Source organism: Eurypyga helias, unplaced genomic scaffold (assembly GCF_000690775.1).
Source record: "Eurypyga helias isolate BGI_N326 unplaced genomic scaffold, ASM69077v1 scaffold22146, whole genome shotgun sequence".
In the NCBI taxonomy this organism is placed as follows: Eukaryota; Metazoa; Chordata; class Aves; order Eurypygiformes; family Eurypygidae; genus Eurypyga; species Eurypyga helias.
Window position 1 is genome coordinate 9,325 of NW_010255141.1, and position 6,350 is coordinate 15,674.

General features: G+C 50.4%; 1 protein-coding gene across 1 annotated transcript in view; it reads right to left on the bottom strand.

The window, feature by feature from the left end:
* Positions 1-6,350, bottom strand: part of IGDCC3 (immunoglobulin superfamily, DCC subclass, member 3) — a gene marked incomplete at its 3' end in the record, with an annotated part of 32,761 nt that overhangs the window by 9,310 nt on the left and 17,101 nt on the right. The gene's annotated exons all lie outside the window — the stretch shown is intronic.

Genomic DNA, 6,350 nt, shown 5'->3' on the forward strand with positions numbered 1-6,350 from the left:
CCACCAGGCTCACATGCTGGTTTTCAGCCTCCAAGATAAAGACAGGCACTGGCAACCCCGGTGGAAAACATCCCTAAAGAAGGGGGAAAAGCCAGCCCCATGTACCAGCTTCCCAAGTGAGTGCGTTCCTGAGTACGGCGCCCATCTCCACTCGACCTCCAGGAGGGATGTTCAGTGGCTTTATGGACACCCAGGGTCCTTGGACGTGCAGCCACATGAACTGAAGGCCCTTTCTGCACTGCACGACCCTCCAGCAACAGTTGTGACCAACCGGGGCAAGCTCAGGGCCAGCCCGTGGGTCGCACTGCCCAATATCTTTAAAACAACGCCAACACATACTGACTCAGAAATAACTGTGCACCCCATTAGCTCTGTTTTGCCATTCAGCATGCAAAACAGCTTTTGTTAATCACATTTGTTCACTAAGATAAACTATAGGATATACCCCCCCTAGCACTGAATAAAACACCGCTCACCCCTGCCCCCCCTTCCCCTTTTAGAGCATCACCCATACGTGCACCACTCTGGATTAATCCCTCATTGTGCAGCTGTATTTCCAGTCCTGCCCAGTTCGTTTGAACTGTGGTTTGCTTCTGGCTTGGCAGGAATACCTGGGAGACCAGGACGCTTCCAAGCATCAACATCATCTCGCTGGCTTACCCCAAAGCTCCCATGAGCTTTCTGGTTGCTATTTTTCTGTAAGAAATGACCCAGACCTAACCAAATCCATATCCCCTGCTTGCTTCTAGGCAGAAATAAATTATTTTCTTCTCCTGCAGTGAATTCCAGGTGGACTTGGGACTTGACTGCGCATGAGTAAATCCCAAGCACCCGGGCTGATGCGAGGGGCACTTCGTGGCTTTTTGGGAGTCATAATCAAAGCTGCCCTTTATGTAAATGAAAACTTGTACATGGAAAGTGGAAATGATAAATAACCTGACACTGCCTGCCAGTATGTCAGAACAAATGCCCCTAATTGCAGCAAAATATTGGTCTTCCTATATTAAAATTAATTATTGCTGTTGATTTAACATTCATATTTCTGCCTTGCAAATTATCGGGGGCATGGTGAGTGAGCAAATGTTTAACAGTCATCTATTTACGTCCTGTGCCTTTGTTTCCTTGGAAACATTGTAAATGGAATATCAAATGTGATGGTTTCAGCTGATACGGTGATTTTAGAGAATCAGCCCTAAGCTCCCCTCATAGCCACCGGCTCAACGTATCTGATTAAATGGAAGGAGAAAGGCAGAGCGTGGGGGGGGGGGTGCAGGGAGGAAGGACCCCGATGTGTGACTCTACTGTGTCAACAAGGGCTGATTCCTGTGAGGACAGATGGCAGGAGGCAGGATTACGCCGTCCGAAAGCTGTACCCATGGCTCTGCGCAAAGCAGATGTGTGGAAGGAGCAGCAGCTCTTCCTCCTGCCCCGTCAATGCCGGGATTATTTCCACACAGCCGCTGTGCATCTGGGCACCCGGGAGCAGCCAGGCCAGGCTGGCACACAAGTCCAGAGCAACGTTAAGCTTCCCAAGAACAAAGCAGCCCAAGGAACAATGAGTATTTAGGCTCTGCTGCCTCCAAGTGTGTCTCTTTGCTTTACACGGAGAGAGGGAGAGGTGTGGAGGGGGGAAGAAGGGAGCCGGGTTGGAAAGCAGTGCAAGGGTGCATCAGGATGATGCTGGGGCCAAACACAGCTCTCTCCTGGGAGGATTGGAGGGCGAGCAAAGCTTCTCTCCAAAGCTTCTCTCGCACGACACGGAAGATGTGCTGGATGGCAGCGGTCCGGGAGTGGGACAGCATTTGGACACGGGGACCCAGAGCTGGGCAGAGCCTCGGACATCACAGCTGCCTCTCCGCAGAGGTGCCAGGGTGGCCGGTAACACTGTCATGCACACTCGAGTCAGAAATGAATAAAATACATTTCTGTAAAGTGGACGTGGCAGGTAGCTGGAAACTTGCTTCAGGCTTTGAAATGTTCATTTTCCCTGAGATTTACCAGGCTGTGTTTGGACGTACCATGCCCTAACTGCCCTGGCCATCCGTGACCTAGGGCCCATGTTACCAGGAGTGATGCGCAGGCAACGGGACCAAGAAAACAACTGGATTTTTGGCCATGCCTGTAAAACTGGGTAAGCAGAAACCAAGTGTGGAGAAGTTGGGGAGCAGAATGCCCAGCATCTAAACACCAGTTTCATGAGAATACGGGTTTTCTCTCTCTGTCAGTCCATCTAAAGGAGGCTGCCTGCAAGCCCTGTCGTGAGCTCTGAAGCTCACACGTGATGAGGAGGGCAAGAACTGGCAGTGAATTACATGAATCCCAGCATCATCCCAGCTGATACTTCTGCTGTGCATCCGCTTTCATCTTAACTACTGGCAAATTTCTTCCAGCCCCTGGAATGTGGCGTGGCAGGGTCGGCATTCGGTCCAGCAGCAGACCCCGCTTTCCCAGGTTTTGCTGCTTTTTGTCTTCTTTTTTAAGGAAGCTTAAACAAAAGGAAAATATGTAGTTGTCGTGCGAGGAGGCGCAGAGCATCTCTGTGCATCAACCATCTGAAATATGCAGTGTCCTTTCATTTCTTCCCATCAACAGGAAAAAAAAAATCATCTGTCACTTCGGGACATCTGCTGTTGGGAAACTTTCCCGCGAGTGCCAGACTGGCAGTGCTGCGAGCACGTCAGAGGAGGTGAGATGCCAGAAGGCTTTCTGCTGGTCACCAAAGCCTCTCGGCGAGCCGAGGGCTCCATCACATCTCCGCACAATGCCCTGACAGGCATTGATGGAAGTGGGGAGAGGAGCTGCTGCAGATTCACACCCGGCTGAGCTGAAATGAGAGGCCTCCGCTGCTCGAAAGCCACAGTATTCCCAAGCTGTCTTCCCAGTTCATAGGCAATCAGGATGACTGATCTGGCTCGGGTCAGGGGTCCGGGCCAGTGACCGGAGATCGGCTTTCCAAAGGCTCCTCTGAAAAAGTCTGAGAACTGAAGGAAGCCTCTTCATCGATTCAGCAGCACAAAGAAGAAGAGGGGCCCATCTGGAAGGATATCAGCATGCGCGCGCACACGGGCACACAAAAGAGGGAGTGTGATGAAATTAATGCGGAGAGCAGGCTGTGGCTAGTGCTGAGAGCATTTTAAGTGCCAGCAGCTCCAGAAAGCCACCAGCGCCGCATCCAGGCGCCCCGATCCCGCTCTGTCTCCAATTGTTACGGGTCGCGTTGCGCTGTGCTGAACGAACCACGCCGGGGCTGCCGGAGGGTGCTGTGCCTGAAAAAAAGCCTTTTCCCTCCCGTGCTGGTTGTTGGCAGCTCTGCAGAAATGCCCTATATTTGAGGGTTGCCTCGTACAGGACGAGAATAAGGTGCAGAGCTGGACAAGTGACCCTCAGCAGCCCAGCAGGACACTGTACATTGCCCCCAGCCTGCTGGAATTTTTCCAGCAGGAAAAATTACTTCACCAAAAGGGCTGTCAAGAGATTGGAATGGGCTGCCCAGGGAGGTGATGGAGTCACCATCCCTGGAGAGAATTAGGAGACATGTGGATGTGGCACTTAGGGACATGGTTTAGTGTCAGGTTAATGGTTGGACTTGCTGACCTCCAAGGTCTTCGACAACCTGAACGATCCTGTGATTCTCTGATTTGGCTGTACGGTGTGTTTTCTACAAATGGGAGTCACAGCAGTGGCACCGGTTCATCCCGACATGCTGACCCTTCTCTGCTGGCTTCACGACACCTGGGTTTTCACTGTCTTTTGACATGACACATCTTTCATTAAATGAGTGGCTCCAATTTCCCACGTATAATTAAAGGACTTTTCAGAGGTCTGTTCCCTCACATCCAAGGCAAGAAGAGAGCTGTGTCCTTCCATCCCTGCAGAGCTGGGAAGTGCACCCTGCCACAGGCAGGAGACAACAGCCAGAGCCAGCCCCTTCATATTACAAGACCTGCTGGTTACTTGGTCAACACACTGGCTGCTACTCAACCTGTGTGCATAGACAGAGAGTGCAATCGCAGATTTAAAGGAATCCTATCCCAGGGAGAGAGCAGGAAAGTCTTTACATCTACAGGACCACGGGGAAGCACAAAACATCCCCAGAAAAGCCACTGGAAGGGAGGGCAGATACGTTAGTAGGACAGATAATGCAGACTGCTAGGAGAATTATCTGCTGCTTAACAGACCCCCAGACCTTTTTCCCAGCAAGGGGCACGTGTGTTGGAGAGGAAAAAAACCCAGCCTAATCCAGGGGAGGCTGTTTGGCTGCCCACGATGGGCTCAGTCCTTGAAGAAACACACCCCCCTGAACCAGTGATGCACTTCAAGAGCAGCTCAGTGGAGCAGCACACAGAGAAAAAATACACAGGCAACCTGGTAGCAAAATAATCGCAGCCACATGAGAAGGAGAGACTGATGTGCGTCGCTGTCAGCTGCTCTGGGGCTGCTGCACATCCCTTTTTGTGGGATACGGCTGCGTGATCCCAGCACGGGATCCCTGCTCGCTGCAAGGAAGGCTGAACGATGCTGATGCCCCACCGCTAAGCCGGGCTTTGGGTGCTCGTGCGGAGACCCTCCCCGCAAAAGCCATTTCCACGTGTCTTCCAAAGTCAAACCCATAAATTATCCATAAATCGGGAGCAGCTGGTTCACATCCCAGTTCTCCACGTACTTCTTTGTCATGCTTCTGGGAACTGAAATATGATTTCCTACACGGTACCTTCCCAGAGCCACCAACGGTCTTCAAACTCAGTGCGTAAATAACCTGCAGGCTTGCCTGTCCTCCCTTAAGATGTCCAAATCCTACAAATTCAAGGGCTTGCGGGGTGTGTGGGTCACGAAGGGCCCACGCAAATCCAACTGCACCCAGCTAATGCGGGTTTTATAGGAAAAAGCCACCTTGTGAATTAAGCAACATGACAAGTGCAAGAAAAGCAAAGTTGTCCCCAAGTTTATTTCCAGGGGAGTATTTTCTCTGACGAACTCTGAGCATTCCCGGTTCTTGAAGTGTGTCATTCCCAGAGCACTAAAACAAGTGCAAACCAGTGAGGAAGAATTTTAAAAGGAGACAGTTCATAAGTGAAGGTCACCGAGGAGAGCAAACGCCACCTGAGCCCGCGTTCTAACGAAGCCCTTTTCCGGTGGAACAAATGAAGTCCCTTAATTACCATTTTGTAAATAAAATCTTCTTGGAAAATCAATATTTAGAGTCTGCCTCCTCTGAAGATGTTGGCCTTTGTTCCTTGCTATTACGGCAATATAAACCCCATAGTGTGATATACTTCTAAGCTGAAAATTACCCCCCTGAACCGGATTGGGTCAAAGAAAGAAAAGCAATAAACAAAAAATAAATAGTAATTCAGGTACTATTTCATGTTTCCTTGTAAAGTTTGAAGTAATAACCAAGAAAGCATGATTTTACACAAGCCCACAATTAACTTGGCCACTAACTGCCCCTTCCTCCTTCCTTCCCAGCCTGCTTTCAGGCCGAGTTGGTGATGCCAGGTGGGAATTTTGCAGGAAATGCCCATTTCACCTCTCAGGCTGGGGCATTTGGGTCATTACTGATCTGAATCATCCCAGGAACGATACAGGCAAAATGGCATCTCTGATCAACCGAGAGGGACAGATCCGGTGGCTGCTGGACACAGGGACAGCTCCACCAACATCCTCCAAGAATGTGGTCCAGGGCGGTATCACGCCAACAGCTATCGTCTCCATCCCCAAGTGGGGAATCACATGGCAAGGCAGCCCCATCGTCAGCTCCTTCAGTGATTTTTTATTCACAGCTTTTAATGGAAACCCCCACAATTCCCTACGCCTGAGCCTTCATGCATTTTTCATTAACAATTATCCGCTATCCCAGAACTGCTTTTGATTTTTGCTAATCATCGATTGGATATTTTGTTCCCACACAGCTGGCATTTTCAAAACATAACAACCACCTCTGGAGAGGGCACAGCAGAAGGCTGATCTTTAATGCTAATGTGCCCAGAAACCGTCAACACATCAGGTGATGAGAATTCACATCTGAGGGACCACGAGGGAAGAGCTATTTATTGGACACAGCCTGTGAGGCTTATTTTATTGTGCTGAAAGGCTGGAAGTTGCTTAACAAATTACCATCTGACGTTGCACCAGCAGGCACATCCGAATCATAGAATCATAGAATGGTTTGGGTTGGAAGGGACCTTAAAGATCATCTAGTTCCAACCCCCCTGCCATGGGCAGGGACACCTTGCACTAGACCAGGTTGCTCAAAGCCTCATCCAGCCTGGCCTTGGACACTTCCAGGGATGGGGCATCCACAGCTTCTCTGGGCAACCTGTCCCAGTGCCTCCCCACCCTCTGCGGGAAGA